The 19,281-nt window shown below is 43.3% G+C and overlaps 1 long non-coding RNA gene across 2 annotated transcripts in view; it reads right to left on the bottom strand.

Annotated features, from left to right (window-relative positions):
• LOC144223184 (uncharacterized) overlaps positions 1-2,533 on the bottom strand; it is a 35,299-nt gene extending 32,766 nt beyond the window's left edge. For both annotated transcript variants that reach the window (XR_013332608.1, XR_013332607.1), the window contains exon 1: positions 2,317-2,533. This is a non-coding gene — a long non-coding RNA (uncharacterized LOC144223184). The remainder of the gene's footprint in view (positions 1-2,316) is intronic.
• Positions 2,534-19,281: the final 16,748 nt, after the last annotated feature.

Below are 19,281 nucleotides of genomic sequence, written 5' to 3'. Positions count from 1 at the left end.
GCTCCATGCTTAAAAAAAAAAAAAAAAGAATGAGAAAATCTGCGAGAGAGGAAAAAATTTAAACACCCCATGAAAGTGTCAACAATGTGAAGAGTATGGACACCTGTTTTTCAGGTAGCAAGTCAATGGAAAGCAGAAAAATACATTTGAATGTATTTATTTAGGGCAAGAAATGGTGACAGGCAGACAGTGCTGAATTCCGGCCTCCCCCGAAAGGACTGGAGGTGGCCTGTCCCTGGAACACAGCGTCTGGAGAATTCCTAGACGTTGCAAAGACTCAACGCAGAGGGGCTGGAGGAGAGGGGAGGGCTGGGAAGGGGTGTAGAGGGAAGACGGAGGGCGAAAGGCTTGCTCTGATTTAGGAAAAAGACTGTCTGAGTGGGAAACACAGGCCTCAACACAGATGACCACGTGGCCTCGACCAGGACTATAACCAAAGGTGGCCAGAGCACCCACGGCCTCCCTCACGGGCCCACGCTCTGCTTCCCTGCTCCCCCGCCAGCCCAGCCTTCCGTCCCCGTCCCCGGAGACCAAGTACTAGGTGACTTAAAAGCCAGGGTTCAGACGCGGAGTCGCTGTGGGGTTCGGCCTGATGCGCACATGCCCGGGAGAGTATGTCAGGCGAAAGAGCCTTCTCCCAGGCACACAGACCGGGAGTCCCTGTGTGAAGCCCTGTCCTCAGCTGTCTCAGTGCTGGAGACATGCCATTCAAGTCGGATCCAAGGCCTAAATTAGGCCCATCCTAGTCCAAGGTGGCAGAAGTCCTGTCTCTTTTCCGGCGCCTGGAGGGCTCGCATGGATGACGACAAGCTGCGGGCCAGCAAGCTGCGGGCCGAGCTTCCTGCTCTTTGGTCACCCTGTCACTCGATCACTCCAAGGAGCCCAGACGGAGGGCCGACCCTGTGCCCGGGGAGCACACCCAGGCCCAGGGCTTCCAGGCCCTGGTGCGCGCCTCCCCAAGAGGCGTCTCCTTGCTTCCCCTGGTAATGACACAGCAGTGACAAGTGCAGCTTTGGGCTGCGGCGGTCACAACCACGTTATGGGCTGGCTCCTCTCCGCCTTCTTTCCACTCGCTTCTAATTGTGTGGACGCAGAGTCAGCAAGAAACAGTACACAGACTGCTTCTTCCTGTTCTAGTTGAGCTCAAAGGGCTGTTAGGCTCCTAACGAACCAGACGCCACCAAACAGGAGTTCTAATGAGTCAAGAGTTTGAGGAGGGGCGCGGGGGGGAGGGTCGGCACCGTCCTTACTCAGGGCGCAGTGACATGAGACGAGGGATCTTGCGGGTTCTAGTCTCCATTTTGCCCTTGGCTCTTCCACCACCTTCTCATCACCCCTGTCCCCAGATGCACCCACATACTCTGGCCATAATAAATTTCTTCCTTTCTTTAATGTTTTTTTTTTATCTTTGAGAGAGATAGAGTATGAGTGGGGGAGGGGCAGAGAGGGAGAGGGAGACCTAGAATCTGAAGTAGGCTCTGCACAGTCAGCCTAGAGCCCAACGCAGGGTTTGAACCCACAAACCGCTGGGATTATGACCTGAGCGAAGTCGGAGGCTTAACCCACTGAGCCACCCAGGCGCCCCACCGCTCCCACCACCCCCCATAGGCAAATTCTTGAACGCTCCACGAATACGTCCACATGTTCATTCACCCTGCCCCCCAGTTCATGAGAAGGTCCCCTCACAAGAGAACGCACTCGGTCTCGGGCTACTGCAGCTGGGGTAGTCAGAACTGATGTGCCATTTTTTAAAAAGCACACATCGGGGTGCCTCCTGGCTTCCTCGGTTAAGCGCCTGACTCTTGATTTTGACTGCGGTCACAATCTCACGGTTGGTGAGTTCAAGCCTGGCCTCTGCCTGCTTGGGATTCTCTCTCCCTTCCTCTCTGTTTCTACCCACCCCCTCTCAAAACAATAAATAAATAAATAGCACAGCTTACTTTCAAAATCCTAATCTCAATGAATTAAGAAACAACCAGTGGTAGTTGTTTAGATAGCAGTCTGCCCCTTTTTATAGATAAGGACATGAGAGAAGTAGTTTAGCTGGACGTGTCCGGCTTACGCCACCTGGGTCCCTAGCAGGGAGCTGGTGGGGTTTGGGATAAGGTTCAAGTCCAAATCCCCTGCTCTTTGAGGACGTGCAAACCTCCTTCTCTTGCGGCTTACATTAATTACACCCAAACCTGCCTTTTAGAGCAAAGCAAAACAAATACACCCTCTCTTTCCAATATCGGCCCTCCAGATATTTGAAGGCAGCTACTGGCTCCCCTCCCGAACGGCCCTTGCTTCTCACACTTGAAAGTGCACAAAACTCACCTGGGGGATTCTGATTCACTGGCTCTGGAAAGGGGCTGAGGATCCCCGCTGCTAACGAGCCTCACCTTCTCCCAAATCAGTTTCTCAGAAGAGGAACAAAAATGTGTATCATCTTCAAAGTCAAGAAAAAGAACTTGCTGTGTTCTTTATTGTTTGCTGCTTCCCTGCCTGCCTAAAAGTTCCGCACTTGCATGAACATTTAATAAATGTCTCCTGTGTTGGGCAGACACGGTAAAATAAAGTAGCTCCTCCTCCTTCCCTTTCTTTAGAAAGAACCTTTGTCTGTTGCCCGTTACTCAGCTTATCTGAAGAACACAGTCGTCATCTCTAAATCGGCGGTGCCAGTGGCATTGAACCTTGGGGGCCCAGCATGGTGCCTGAAACGCATGGGTAGGCGGCTAATAAATGTCATGACCACCCCACCACACAAAATCGAACCAAACTCGCGCACATATCAGTTGCCCTAGCACTGTGTCCTGCCTGAAACGACCGGAAAAACGCTTCCACTGAAGGGAGCCCGCGGCAGGGGCCGCTCCCGAGGCCTTTCTCGAAGGCGAACACAATGGCTCGCTGTTCGCCCGCGGGGCCGCGGGAGGCGCGCCGGGCGAGCTCTGCCGCCCTCTGCTGGACGGAACGCGCGCCCCGCGCCGGTGGGTCTGGTCGCCTCGCGCCGGCTCCCGGGGGACCGCGTCCGGATCCACCCGCTTATGCAACACCGGGCTGCAGCCAGAGCACGTCTGAGGAAAGGAAATCGCGGGCTTCGTNCTGCGGAGGGCTCCCGCCAGGGTTTGAATTAGGGCCTTTCTGCCTGCAGAATGCCAACTCCCCACACCTAGCGGTGCCATTAATTAGCCATTAATTAGCCTGCGAGCTGTACCAAGTACCCGGTCCGTGTTGGGTCTTGGTGCTCTTCATTTTCGGAATGAGGGGTTGGCTGAGGTAAACTCTGAGTTCCTTTCAGCTCTCACCTTCTGAATACAAGCCTTTGTTGCTTACTGGTCGCTCTTGGTGCATAGGAATGGACTCTGGGGTCATCTCCCCGGGGGGACCNCCCCCCCCCCCCCCCCCCCACAGTCTCCAGAACTTACCTGGCTTCTCCCCTCCTCCAAGTTTACTGTCAGAGGCTCAGACTTGGGTTTTATAATCAAGCCTCGGAGTTTTTCAAATGTGACCACTGGTGAAATGTAGCAAAGAGTTAGCCTTGTGTGTCCAAGAGGCCTCGTTTGTGTCGCAGAGAAAGGAGTACTACAGACTGGACAGGCTCATCTAATCCCGTCAGAGGCCACGAGAAACATTGATAAACTCTCCAGGGAAAGTCCCCGGGGTCCTGCCCCAATGAGCTGATGGGACCATTTACCTTTTTCGTTTTGTAAAAATGGGTTTCTTGAGGTATGATCAACACGCAAAAAGCTGTAGCTATTTAAGGTTTTCAACTTGAGGCGTTTGGAGGTTAAGCATCACAGTCAATGCCACAAACACAGCCATCACCTCCAAAAGTTTCCTCCTGCCTCATGTTTTGTTTTGTTTTGTTTTGCTGCCCTTCATTATTTGCTTCAGGCATTTTCTTTCAGCCTGCATCAATCTTTAGGAGTTTTAACTCGGTTCTTTAATGGTATGAAGGGGTGGACATTTCAGTCCAGTCTAGTTTGGATATTGATTTATGACATTCTTCCAGTTCATTGGAATCTTCAGGTCGTAAAATATTTTAAGGACCTCTTTCCCCACAGGGGGCCAGGAAGCATCTCTGCCTCTCAGACAGTTTGACAGAAAATTTCAAAATCCAAAAACATGAAAACAGGAAGGCACCCTAGAGATTATATGATCCCATTCTCTCATTTTATGGATGACAGTCTGAGCTATTTGTCCAAATAAAGAGAGTTCTCTAGAAACAATTTTTTTTTAAGCAATAAAACCAAACCAAAACAAAACAATAAATGGGGATGCACTGAGCATCTTCTCCCAGGCTCCGGACGGTGCCTTTCATACACTGGCAGGAAGGCATTAGGAAAGCTTCGTCAACACAGAATCAGGGCAGCCACCAGAAAATTCGGGTTCGGCCTGATTATTATATTCCAAGCTTTTAAGAAAGTTGAGTCTGGTGCCAAAAATATATCAATGTCTTTCCCGGAGCTCCCCCTCCCACCATGGCGCCGGGGGGCAATTCTGGTCTCATGAAAACACCATACCACACAGTATTTGAGGAGGCCCAAATGATGTTCACCCCTGAACTGATGATAAAATGCCGATCAAACACTGATCAAACCTCATCAGAGGCAGCCAAGTTGCAGTTGGAGACGGTCTCTGGCAGAGTTTCCAGACTGAGAGCACATGCCAAGCGTAACTGAATGTGAGTATGATAAACAGCGATGGACCCTCACTGACAGACTGCAGTGCTGTTAGAACAAGAATCCCAGCCGTCCTGGACTGGTGGGGAGATCCTGGGAGGTCCAGCTGCAACCCTCGAATTCTGTCATCCCAGCTTAGAGAAAACCCCTCCTCTTTTTCCCTTAAAAATGTGAACTGTTTCAATTTGGTCTTTTGTTTGTTGGTTGGGTAGGGTTTTGGGGGGGATTTTTTTTTGGGGGGGTTTGGTCCCATCCACTGTTTTCCCTATTAACATGGAACTTCTGTGGTTTGTGTTTTATTTCATCTTGTCGAGATCAGTAAATAAACTGCCCCCTCCCCCAGGGTGCTTGGAAGTGAGGGGGTGGGGTAGAGGGCTCCTGAAGTCCCATCAACCTGTAGGATGAACTTGGCCCATGTTCTGGGAGCATATTTATAACTCATGGTTTATATTTTTGGGAGGAGGGGAGGAGGAAGAGATGACATTGACATCTTATGAAGTAGCAAGTAAATCTGCATGGGTTTTAAAGATAAAGCACAAGATTTGAAGGAAATTCCTTCTTTGCAGCTGATTGCTTCCAGCTATCACACCTCCCACCCCCGCAACCCCCGGGGGCCCACATATGAAAAATACCAGATTTGACATTTGAGTCCATCCAACTTTTTGCCTTGAAAATATGATTACTACTGTTATACTTTTACCTGCACCACTGCTACTTAGTACTGTTACTATCACTCCAACGGTTACTTTCACTACTATGCCTAACATGCACTCCCTTTTTCCTCTTTTTTACAAGCTGGAGAAATCTCAGGGCTCCAGGGGGACAGGACTGCTGCTATGTTCTGCAGAGCCTGAAAAGATGGTGATTCCTTTAACCTCACACCTAAGGGCACATCTCACTAAGAATTAATAACGGCTAAAAAAAAAATAATAATACAGACCAGTCCTCCAACACAGTGGCCATCAGCTCTTGCAAGCCTGTGCAAACCACCATTGATGTCTCACACCAACATTTGGGCGACACACTGGGTAAGTGATAAGGCTGCTCAGGGCCAGCAGTCTGGGCCAGAGTCCAGCTATCCTGGGCTGACTCACTCTGAACCGAAGGGACTGATGTCACACTTGTAACACATCTGTGGCACACCAGAGCAAGATCTGATTTAGCCTACTCATGACAGCAAACAATTTTAACAGTTTTCCAGTTAAGAAAACAGAAGACTTCTTTTTGGGCTGATTAGTCCCAGATGGGAAGGAGATTTGATTGAGAGAAGTTTGCATGTGACACTGATCACATGGAAATCTGTTGTTTTCTCCTCTGGGTTCTGAGATGCCACCTGCTGGTGTTTCCAAAAGATTTGAAGCTCAGTCTGCTCCTAACTAGAGAAGAACCTCATTCATTCATCCATCCATCCATCCATCCATCCATCCATCCATCCATCCATTCAACAAATGCTCATTGAATTCCTACCTTGAGCTATGTACTCTGCCAGGCACTGAGGACATTAAAAGAAACCACTGCAGACATGTTCCTTCCACCATGGGGCTTTCTATCTAGAGAGGGACACAGAGAAATGAGCTGACTTGAAGAGCACAACAGAGGAAACAGAGAGTGCTACATGGCACACAAGTGCAGATTCAAAGCCTAACTTTGGGAATTGGGAAGTGTAAGGTCTAAGGGAAAAGCTAACAGAATTAGAAAAGTTAGCTGAGTGTGGTGCAGGGAAGGCTTCAGGAGTCTAAACTGTCAGGTGACTCTGAAGGATAGATGCTTAGGAAGGCAGAGGAAGGGAATAAAGACTGGGTTTCTGGCAAGGGCAGCAACTGGACTCTGCATTATCAATGATGTCCTGGCCCAGGCGAGCAGGACCATGCCCACATCAAGTCCATCCTCACTGTTCGAGGCTGCACAGGTGAGGCCCACCTCTCCACCACCACTTAATTTAATTTGGGATCTCCCGGAGACACCATCTCAGTCATTGGGCAAAGGAGGCTTTGTTTGAATACTGGTAGCTGGGTTCCCATCCGTCACTTTCCTCCCAACTGAGCCTCTGGGTCGGAGGAAAGGATGTCTGTCATCCAAGCTGGAAACACACCTCAGGAGAGGCAAAGCACATGGACAGGGCTACGTTGTCCCTTTTTTTTTGCTTTATGAAATTCATTCTTAGGTCTTTGTAATCTCAAAAAACTTTTATCACAATGTGGAGAAGTCCTAAACATTCAATTGTCCCAAAGCTCTTAAAAATTTATCCAAGCATTATCTCCCAACACAGTTTTGGGGCCCAGATATTTTTAGGTAAATTCTTTCAAATCCTTACTGATACAATTCCTATTTTTCCATAGACTTCTCTTAAAGTTAAGAAAATATAGAATACTACCTAATTCATTTTATGAAGCCAGAATAATCTATTAAAGACTCGGCACATCTGCCTCATTCTCCATCCTTCACTCCCTCCTCTCTCTCTCTCTCTCTCTGTCTCTCTCTCTCTCTCTCACACACACACACAAATGTAACTATTGACTTACATTAACTGTCACTCAAAAGCTCCTACAAAAGTCCCACAAAAGCTAGAAAATGAAAACTGAGAATGTAGTAGACTAGTAATTCACTACAACCAAAAACATCATCATAGTTTAAGATGACAAAAGCTAACAATATAGCCCATTGCATTAATGCCAGATAAAAAATAGTAAATACTGAAAAGGCATCCAGTAAGTTCAACAACAATTCTTTCTTAAAAAATACAAAAGAGGGGTTGCCTGGATGGCTCAGTCAGTAGAGTGTGTGACTCTTGATCTCAGGGTCATGAGTTCAAGCCCCATGTTAGGTGTAGAGATTACTAAATAAATAAATAAATAAATAAAATACAAAAAAGAGAAATGGAAGGAAATTTCTTAGAAATATAAAGAATATTCACCTCAAAACAACAGGCATATGTCACAGTACAAACTAGACCTATGACTACTAAAACCAGGTCTGTGAGTAATGAGCACACTGGTATCATGATTAATTAACAGTGTTCTGGAAGATATGGCAAAACATTAATTCATGGCACTTAAATAATCATTGAAAGAGAAGAAAAAATTGCAATTACTTGCAGGATATACAAATCATCCAAAATAAATCATGGTGAGACAGTAAAATGAATGGATATTAAGCATATGTATAAACATGTGTTTATTTTTTACATCTGTCAAGTCACAAATAGTTTAACAGATAACAAAAAGACCCTTTATAATATCAAAAAAGCCCCTAACATATGTAGAAATAATGTTACATCAGAAATACATAAGACCTCCATGTACTTATGATACTATGACTGAAATAAATGGAGAAACATACTCTATTTTTGGATGGGAAGACTTAATTTTGTAAAGATTTGAAGACTTTTACCAAAATCTCATGCTAAAATCTAAGTGTTTTCTTTGCAATTTATCAAAATAATCCTAGAATACATAGAAAAAGCCATGGGTGAAAACAGTAAAGAAAAATACTGGGAAAGGAAATTGGTGATGCTGGATGACCACCAAGTAGAACAGGCCATGTGTCTGTCAAAGCTCCATCTGGGAGGAAAGGGCACCTTTCTCTAAGAGGAATGCTTAGAGGAAAGTATGGGTGCTAATTGGTTCATCCAAATGAGATGGCTTTTGTAATCTGACTGTCTGAGGTAGAGCCGTAGATTTAAAGGTTGAACAGTGTAGGGAAAAAAATGAACATTTCAATAAATCACAGTGGCCAATTGGGTATCCATATGGAAAAAATTGAATTGGTTGCTTATTTTATACCATTCATTGAAATCAGTTTGAGGTGGTTTAAGGACCTCCCAATAATAGGTAAAACTTTAAAACTTCTAGAGGAAAATATAAGTATAGTAGTTTAACACCTCTGGAGAGAGTAGGATATTTTAAAACGTGTAATAAAAGCTTAAACTATACAGAGAATATGGTCACAATTGATTAGATTATATTTAAAAACTATCAAATTATTATTATCAAATTATCAAAATTGTTTATTTATCAAAAAATCTACACAATAAAAAGACAAATTACTACCTGGCATATATACACATACACACAACATTCATGAAACTGGAGAAAGAATCTGTATGTAGAATCTACCAAAAAACCCCACACGTGAATCAATAAGAAAAACACAAAAATGAAACATAAAAAGGCCAAAAAGCGACTAAAGGACAAACATAAATATCCAATTAAAATATGTAAAGATTTAAAGCTTTTAAATAATTATGGAAATGTAAATTAAAAACTACAATGAACTATTTTTTCATTATCAGATTGGTAAATAAAAATATTCATCAAGTCTAAGCTCTGGTGAGGATAGAGAGTGGACAAGAGCTTAATGGTGCAAATAATCTGGAACACAGTCTGGCATCATGTAGACATTTGGAAATCTACATCCCCCAGATCCAGGATTTTCACCCTCACATGTGAGAGGTAGGAACAACTCATGAACACTTTCAACAAGGGACACATAAAAACAGTCATAGATGGGGGCGCCTGGGTGGCTTAGTCGGTTAGGCGTCCGACTTTCGCTTAGGTCATGATCTCGCGCTTTGTGGGTTCGAGCCCTGCGTCGGGCTCTGTGCTGACTGCCAGCTCAGAGCCTGGAGCCTGTTTCAGTCTGTGACTCCCTCTCTCTCTGACCCTCCCCTGCTCACGCTGTCTCTCTCTCTCTCTCCTAGAAATAAATAAAAAAAAAACAATAAAAAAAACCAGTCATAGATGCCTTTCCTGTAATAGGGAACACAAAACAACCAACTAAAATCATCAGTAGAATGAAAAAAGACGATATATTCTTATAGCAGAATATTAAACAACAGTGCAAACAAATTACAGTTACAAGCATCAATGTAGATGAATCTTAAAACTTAATGTGGATTGAAAACACCAAATTGTAAAAAAATTATATTCAGTTGATTCCATTTATATAAAAGTTAAAAATTAGCAAAACTACGGGCGCCTGGGTGGCTCGGTCGGTTAAGTGTCCGACTTCGGCTCAGGTCATGATCTCATGGTTCCTGGGTTCAAGTCCCCCGTTGGGCTCTGTGCCGACAGCTCAGAGCCTGGAGCTGCTTCAGATTCTGTATCTCCCTCTCTCTCTGACCCTCCCCTGCTCATGCTGTCTGTCTGTCTGTCTGTCTCTCTCAGAAATAAATAAAACATTTAAAAAAATCTTAAGAATTAGCAGAACTAAAGAATGTATACCACATGGATGGTAACGCTATACAAAAAAGCAAGATAATTCAATTGTCTTTTAACTTTTTTTTTTAATCCTTGGAGGTCCTAAAATGGGCATTTATTACCCACATAATAATAAAAAAATGTTTCAAAGAATATGCCTCAAGAGGTTTCACTGTGGGAGACCTTGGTACCTATATATTTTCATTCCTCAGGGCCCCTTGTCCTGGAGTCCACGAAGATCTTAATCTCCCTGAAGTGTTTTCCTTGGCCACCACCCGGACTTGAGACCTAGAGACGTGACAATGTACAGGTTCCTTTACCTCTGTCACTGAGACAGAGTGAGACATGGCTTGTGTGAAGTCCCCTGTTCCACTGATCTGGGAACTAGAGTAAGAATGGACAAGAAGATAGGCCGAGGTACAGAAACATGGATGTACTCAGCGGTTAAGTTCAAGGTGACCGAAAATGTTTTCTGAGATTCCTACATTTGAATTACAAGGGAACACTTTTTTTTTTTATTAACAATTTCTTTTCTTTAATTTTTAAAATTTTTAAATAATTTTTAAAATTTTATTTAAATTCACATTAGTTAACATAAGGTGTAGTCTTGGCTTCAGGAGTAGAATTCAGTGACTCATCACTTACATATAACACCCAGTGCTCATCCTGAAAAGTGTCCTCCTTAATGCGTATCACCCATTTAACCCAGCCCCGCCCCCGCCCCCCTGCAACTCTCATTTTGTTCTCTGTATTTAAGAGTCTCTTATGGCTGAAAATGGGGAGAATACGCATTCTTCTGACTGCTTTTCCCGTTGGCCTAATGATATCACAGTGTATGTTGCATACCAAAGCTTGTCCTATGACTTCAGTAGCAGGAATGCTATGTTGCCTAAACTCATCTTCTTTTCAATCTTAACAGTTAGAGTCTTCATTTGCCACTGATATCAATCCGCATCATCTCATAATGGAGGTTGTTTCGTTATATACAAAATCGGGATATTTCACCCTTCTCCACCATCTTTGGTCTTGATATAGTTTTGGAGTGTATTTTAGATATTTAAATACATTTATTTTGAGTTACTTTTTAAGCATATCTTAAGGAGTTCCTTCAATGTAATTTTATTTTTATGGTTGCAGAAGATAAAGAAACTAGTATGTACCGGTCAATGGCTCTCAACTGCCAGTGATTTTGCTCCTCAGGATACATGTGTGTGGGTGTCTGGAGACAATTTTGGTGATGGCCTCTGGGGATCTAGCTGCAGCCATGTGTGGGTGGAGGCCAGAGATGATGCTAACCATCATGTCCAGAACAGCTCCTCTTAGCAAATGATGGTCCTGCCCCAAATGTCAGGAGGCCCGAGGTTGAGAATCCCTGGTGTTGATTTCCAGTGAAGATCAAGCAGGCTGGTACGCATGCCTTTCTCTGCCTTTGGATCACTCAAGTCTTAGACAGACAGAACCAGTCCCGTTGCTCCATCCTAGACAACGGCCATTTTGTTGCTGTCCGAGTCAACCAAATGGGTCAGGCTATTTATGTTTCTCAGAAGTCAAAAATCTCTCTTTGCCTAAGAGAATGCCCTATTTGAGAACATCTTGTTTTGCCCTCCACCCACTTCACCTGCTGGCTTAGCTTGGCCACCGAACTTGGCCACACATACTTGCCTAGTGTCACGAAGCTAAATGTGTTTCATTTTATTTCCCTGATGAAGCCTAATGCAAAAATGGAGTGTGTATCAATGCCCCAGTGATTAAAGATGTCACTTTTCCCCTCAATGTCTAAATGCTTCCATTTTCTGAAGCAATCTAGTTGTGTTAATTTTGGATAACGAGTGAAAAAATTCCAATTAAAAATAACCCCAAATCATTGCCAGTGTTAGTTCTCAGGCTATAAGTGAACTGATCAGAGACCACGGCAGCTTCAGGAAGAGAGTTGCCCTCCAAGTAGCCCAAGAATCAATTCTTTTGTTTTAATTAACTCTTTCAGGAGGTCTGGCCCGACCCATGTCCAGCCTGTGGGTCTCAGTGAGGTAAATATTAGAGATCGTGGAAATTGGCACCTGGACAGTAAGGCACTGTTTTGTATGGAGACCTGCATCTTAACACCTCTGGCTGGGCAATCACAATTAAAAAAATATTATATAAAAGATTCACAGGACAGCTTTTAAAAATAATGCAGATTTCCAGGCCTTCAGAGACTGAGATTAGTAGCTTTTGGACGGGAGCCTAGAATATCTAGCAAGCACCCTTGGGTGGCCTGAAGCAGCTTGAGAAGGCCTGGTTTAGGACAGCATGCTCACACTACCTTGCCTGACCTATCAATAAGTTATTAAAGACATTTCTCTTTCCTGCCTGTCCTTTAGTGCAAAGATAAGTAATCATGATTTAAAAGAAGTAACCTTGATTAACCACTGCTGTGGAAATGTTTGGCCTCAGCGCTGTCTCCTTTGCCAAGGCAAAATAAAATTAGATGTTACATGTGAAAATGCTTTATAAATTGAGGAGAGGGAAATAAGCCTATTTTCATGCACTCAGCAAATAGCTTATATGTTGCCTCTCACACAAATAAAAGGTGCTTAGTGGCATGACTAAGCAGAGAAAAGCTACAGAATATCCAAATGTGACTGCATTGTTCTCTCTCATTTAGAGCTTAGGAAACAAGGAAGGATCACTCGGCGATAATGTCCAACAGGATGAAAGGAGCCCCTAATTCAAAGAACTTTTGAATCCTGGCCGGGCATCAAAGCAGAAGGTCATCATTTGGAAAATGACTCAGCAGAAAAATATAACCCTGATAAGAGTACATCAGCAGATTTTTTAGGAAGCCTCACACATTTGGATTTGGGATCTTCTATAAGGCTTGGGGGCCTGGCGTGGCCCCTTATATCCTTCATCTCATTCAGAAACTCACTACATGCCTGACCTTGATCAAAATCCTGAAAAGCTGCCAAGACGACTTCCCCTATTTGCCTCAGAAAGTCGCGGTGAGGATCAAAAGAAGTAACGTGTGGTAAGAATGTCTACACCACAAAAGCACCCATTCGCCTCTGCTGGAGACCCATGTACCAGAGCACGAGTTTGTGCAATGCTCAAAAAGAACTGGATGCCCAGTAGTATGTAAAATCTGATTTATTATTACATGCCAAAGCAGCCCACTGTGTGGGGAGCTTGACAAATGGGGACTGAATATGCGCAGGACTCAAAGTCTGAATGTTCGTACTTGACATCATGTGCAACTTATCTGGGAAGCCCATCTCTGAGTCCTCTTGTTCTACTAGTCAACACCACACACACACACACACACACACACACACACACACACACACACACAGAGTCTCATTCTCCCCAGCAAATTTAGCTCTACTTCTGCAACAGAACTTCCACCTCTAATGTCTTGAAGACCATCTTTTACCATCTTTTCCCTTTGCAGAGCGGTCGCTGCATCCTAAAAGTTACCAATAAAAACCTGAACGGGACCGCACCCAGCGGTCAACTCCTTCCTATACAGTCAATTATCGTAGCCACCCTGGAATTAGCAGGGCTTTCCTGGGTGGTGTAAATCACACGTTTTTCTTGCCTGAAAGTGTGCTTTATTGGTAAAGGAAAGTTGGAATGAAGCACAAAGCAGCCCGCAGGATGGACAGATTCCCACAGACATCTTGGCTTAGACAATGATATAGGTGAGGCTCGCCTGTGCAGGATGGAACTCTTTCCTCTGACAGTCAGCACGCCAGCATTTATTTAAAACTACTTTCAGAAACAGTGTACGTCTCTAGGAAAGTTGAGTCTCTTGCTTCTACTCTGACCTCTTTTTTTTTAGACCATGTATGATACCACCTGGCTACTCCCATCTGAATCCCCTGACATGGTTCTAAACACTGGTTTAGAAAATCAAGATCACCTTCAAAGAATTAAGATTTATAACCTTTGAATATATTAAAAGAATGTGCCACAGGCTCTCCAAGAAACTCTTCAAAAGGAGTTCTGGCAAAGTGTGAAAAGTAGAATATGTGTGTTGTTGTCAAGCTAATTACATTGAAGTGCGACATTCATGGGGAAGGAGTATTTGATCTGCTTGCTTACAGAGGTCAGTTACATACCTTTTTTTTTTCTTTCATAGAAGAATCATAGTAATATTTCTCCAAAGGTACAATATCAATGATTCTTTGGGCAGCACACAGGCACTGAATATCTCCTAGCGACGGTTTTAGTTGAATTCAGGTATTGAAAGGAGACTGCAGGGGCACCTGGGTGGCTCAGTCGGTTGAGCGTCTGACTTCGGCTCAGGTCATGATCTCACAGTTCGTGGGTTCGAGCCCCGTGTTGGGCTCTGTGCTGACAGCTAGCTCAGAGCCTGGAGCCTGCTTCAGATTCTGTGTCTCCTTCTCTCTCTGACCCTCCCCTGCTCACTCTGTCTCTCTCTCTCAGAAATAAATAAATAAATAAATAAATAAATAAATGAGACTGCAACATGGCTTCTCTCTTCCCACAGAATGAGAACGTTTAGCGTTGGATGGTGTTGATTATGGATGCAACTTCCAGAGAATAAGAATATTCAGTGTTGGGTAGTGTCTATTATGAGAGCAAATTAATTCAAAGAAGGGAAACAGTGTGCCTTAGCGTGGCGAGGAAAGCATCAAGGACATTGGATGGGCCTGGAGAGATGGCTTGCACTGGTATCAGCAAAGGAACGGAGGAGGACAGCCCCACAAAAACATGGAGGCAGGGGCATGTTAATGGGCCCACCTGGCCGCTGTGGCACTAGCGTGTCGAGGGATCATGAGAAATAAAGGCGGAGTTGGGTCACATTGTAGAATGCCTTTAAAGGTTGGGAGTTGGTATTGAATATCTTAGGGAAAAAGAAGTCATTATAGACTTTGGAGCAGGAGAAATATCATGATAAAAGAAATGTTTCAGGAAAATTAAAGCAAAAATGACATCTAGGGGCTTGGAACAGAAGGCGGAGGAAACTATTTCAGTAACAGTTATGAGGATAGAATAGAATAACAAGCAAATTGCTCACAGGTTCTGCATTTTTATATTTATCTTATTTTCCTCAGAATTTCTAAACGTTTATTTCTACTATTTATTTGCCACTTAAGTTCTACCTGCGTGGTAACCTTTTTTTTCTTATTTTTAATTTTTTGGCATTTCAACAGATCACACACCTCCTCCACCAGATTATATATATAGTGAGACCCTATTTTATATTTATACTTTTTAAGGCTCCCTAAAATTGTTTACCCACAATTGGAAAAGAAGAAAAGGAAGTGAAATTATTTACGTTGACTAAATTAGAGAAATTTTTTAAAAATCTTGACCAGAGATGGACAAGGAGCAGAGATGGTTGAAAGTGTCTTCCAATTTTCTAACCTAGGTGGTTAAAATAATAATGATATACTTAGAAAATGGTTTGTTATAGGGAAAGTTGATGAGGTAAGTTTTAGCTGTGTTTGATATCCTAGCAGAAATATCATGTCAGCTTTTAGAAAAAAAGAAATAGGTTAGAAATCATCCATACTTTTACATATTACTTTTCTTTTTTTTTTCTTTTTTTTTTTTAAATATTTTTTTATTTATTTCTAGGAGAGAGATTGACAGCGTGAGCAAGGGAGGGTCAGAGAGAGAGGGAGTCACAGACTGAAACAGGCTCCAGGCTCTGAGCTGGCAGTCAGCACCGAGCCCGACGCGGGGCTCGAACCCATAAACCGCGAGACCATGATCTAAGCGAAAGTCGGACGCTTAACCAACTAAGCCACCCAGGCGCCCCTACATATTACTTTTCACTGTCTCTTCTTACATTATCTTATTATGACATTTTTGATTATTCTGTTTCAAATATATGTTTTATCTCCATAAATATAGTGAATGCAGGATATATATCTATTTTATCTTTGTAGATATAGGACCATAATGTCAGACTTTTGAAAATAAAGGACTTTATCTTCCTCAAAATATTTAGCATATTGGGGTGCCTGGCTGGCCCAGTTGGTAGAGCACATGACTCTTAGTCTCAGGGTTGTGTGTTCAAGCCCCACACTGGGTGTAGAGATTACTTAGTAGTTACATACTATATTGTAACATACAATATTATATATTATATTATATATAGTATATACACTATACTACATTATGTACCATTATATTATATATATAATATATATACACATTATACATATAGTACATACATTATATATATAATACCATATATATTATATGCTACTAGATATACCACTATGCATGCTATATACATATATTACTTAGTTATATAATATGATTAACAGTGAATTTATAAATGGTAGATTATCTGTCTCAATTCAATAAGCAGATTAACAAGTGTTTATCAGTGTTTAAAAACTTCAGCTTTATTAATATTTTGGGCTGTAAGTTGGGGGGCTGTCCTGTTGTACTCTGGGATATTTAGCACCATATCTGGCCCCTACCCACTAGCTGCCCCCAGTATCCTCAACTTTCCCAAGTTGTAAAAACTGGAAACGCATCCAAGACATTGCCAAATGTCGTCCCCTGGGGATGATATTAGCCCTGGCTCGGGATCTGCTGGTTTAGACAGATGCTGGATTGGAGATATCAATTTCGGAGTCATTTAAATAAAGATTATGCTTTAAGGCTCGGTTCCAACAAGAAATGAAACAGAGAAGAAATAGCTGGTGGCTAAGGACAAAACTTTGAGTATTGAATATGAAATCAAGGAGGGAGTTTTCAAATAAATTTCTAGATCCATGATATACTTCCTATACCTTGTACACAGTGTCAGCCAGCATTGGTCAATAGAAACATGTTATGAGGGGTACCTGGGGGGGCTCAGTCGGTTAAGCATCTGACTTTGGCTCAGGTCATGATCCCGCAGTTTGTAGGTCTGAGCCCCATGTCAGGCTCTGTGCTGACAGCTCAGAGACTGGAGCCTGTTTAGGATTCTGTGTCTCCCTCTGTCTGTGTCCCTCCTCTGCTCATGCTCTATCTCTCTCTGTCTCTGTCTCTTTCTCAAAAATAATAAACAAAGCATTTAATATAAAAAATTTTAAAAAGCAAATGTGTGTTGAGTGTAATTTTAAATTTTCTAGTAGCTCTATTTTAAAAAGTAAAAATAAACTGATGAAATTAATTTTAATAGTACATTTTATTTAATAATCTATATTATCACTTCAACATGTAATCAATATGTAGTAATTATTTATGAGCTACTTAGCTTCTTTTACGTACAAAATCTTTGAGATACGGTATATACTTTATACTTATAGCACATCTCAATTCGATTATCCATTTCAAGTGCTCTATAGCCACGTGTGACTAGGGGCTGCCATATTGGATGGCCAGTTCAGTCAGTTTAAATAAATGTTTTCTGATCCTTTCAATTTATGTTATTATGCCTTTCATAAAGGGAGCTACAAGAGTTAGTGATGTGTCCAAAACTTTTCATAGATTACTTACTACTTTATAAATAGTAGATGTCCCTTTTTTGGTACAGCATTCTGTGAGTTTTGATAAATGCATGGAGTCCCATAGCCATCACCAGAGTCAGGACACAGAACAGTTCTCAGACCCTGAAAATCGCTCTGTGCTGCTCTTTTGTAGTCCAGTTTTCTCTCACCCCCACTTCTAATTTTTTCTTTTCTTTTTCTTTCTTTTGGAACAGGATTCTCTCCTTTTATCAAAAAAAAAAAAGATAGGAAAAAAGGTAGATGGGAAACAGACATAGTTGGGAAGATGCAACCCTTGACACTGAGTGTATTTCTTTCCCAAGCTCATGTGCAGTGAGCTCTGCTCTACTCGAAGTCACACAAGCCCACTCTGAGAGGGGCCATGTGTTTTCCCTTCCCCCACATTCATCTGTCATTCCTCTGCAGGTTACAGGAATAGGAAGGTCTCTCCCGGAATACTCTGCACGACAGATGGCGGGTTCACACTAGGAGAGACCTAGAAGAAGAACTCGGCCTCCACAGGTGGGAGCCTTTCCATGGCTGAGGAACAAGGGACTGAAGAGGACCCTCCTTGCGTGCTGGATATTCCTTACCTTCCAGCTTCTGGATTCCCAACTGTCTCTATCTTTACATGGCTTCTTTGCTTTTCTAAGGAGAGAAACTTAGGAGAACTAGCATTTTAGTGCATGTGCAGCTCCTAGAGTGGACAGGCCCGGACTGCTGCTCTCATCAAAGCATAGATGACCCAGGTTGTGCCAGACACCACGAGGGCAGGTATCCGTGGGCCAACTGACAGCAGTGGCTCTGGCTTTGTCGTGCCTCTCAGCATCTCCATTCTGTTGACAAAGCCGAACAAGCAGATGGGAAGAGGCGTGTAGAAGCACCTCCCTCACATGTATGTCACTATTGGCACCCACGTTGGGAAGGGGAAGGTGGCTGGTTTGCTTGACGCTTTTCCAGGAGCACACGCCTGTTGTGCTGCCCAGAGAATCGTGCTCCAGAAACAGAGTCCCACACACCCACAAACACACAGAGACACAGAACATGCACAGCCAAGCACATCGCTCTGAGTTCACGTTGTTGAACATCTGTGCAACTTGGAATTGTAACAGTGCAACTTTCACCTTTAGGGTGTCTGTCTTGGACATCTCCTTAGTATTCTCTACACTTAATATACTTGGGGTAACACTTCTCTTTATCCCTTACCCCCCCTCATATAAATATTTGAAAAAAAACCCCAAGAGATTGCAGTAACATAACGGCAGACACTGACCTAAACATATATGCATTAATTGACCAAGTACTTTGAGTAATTATATTGTAAAATTAAGCTAGTAAGAAATCCTACCAGAACCAGAAAATCCTTTTCACGCCATAGTTCTCCCTCCCAAAGACTTCCAGCAACACGCCTCTACTGGAAAACCTGGGGATCATCTAAAAGCCTGCATGTTAGTAATGCATGACTAGCAATTAGCTTATCCAAGTTATTTCAATTTTTCAATGTTTATTTGAAAGAGAGAGAGACAGAGAGAGAGAATGAGCAGGGAAGGGGCAGAGAGAAAGGGAGACACAGAACCCAAGGTAGGCTCCAAGCTCAGAGCTGTCAGCACAAAGCCCGATGCGCTGCTCGAATCCATGAACTGCGAGATCATGACCTGAGCTGAAGTCTTACGCTCAACCGACTGAGCCACCTAGGCACCCCGTCCAAGTTATTTCAAGTTTACTATGTCGTTCAACAAAATCGGGTATCCTCATTGGCATGCACTGTAAAAGGTGAGGTGTCCTGTGCACACTAGGACTCGCCAGGCAAAGAAGGAAAAGAGGGAAATAGTAGCAGTGGCAAAACCACGTGTTCACAAATTACCATTTCATTTCCTCCTGGGCGTGCAAGAATGCCACCTTTGCCCACTCCCCTTGCCAAACGGCTTCTGGCTGAAGAGATGCAGCCTTGAAAAGTCACGTGACCTGTAGAGACCTAGCCCCTAA

This window comes from Crocuta crocuta, unplaced genomic scaffold (genome assembly GCF_008692635.1).
Source record: "Crocuta crocuta isolate KB4526 unplaced genomic scaffold, BGI_CrCroc_1.0 scaffold31, whole genome shotgun sequence".
Lineage (NCBI taxonomy): Eukaryota > Metazoa > Chordata > Mammalia > Carnivora > Hyaenidae > Crocuta > Crocuta crocuta.
The sequence above is the reverse complement of the archived record's forward strand: the minus strand, read 5'-3'. Positions and strand labels throughout refer to the sequence as shown.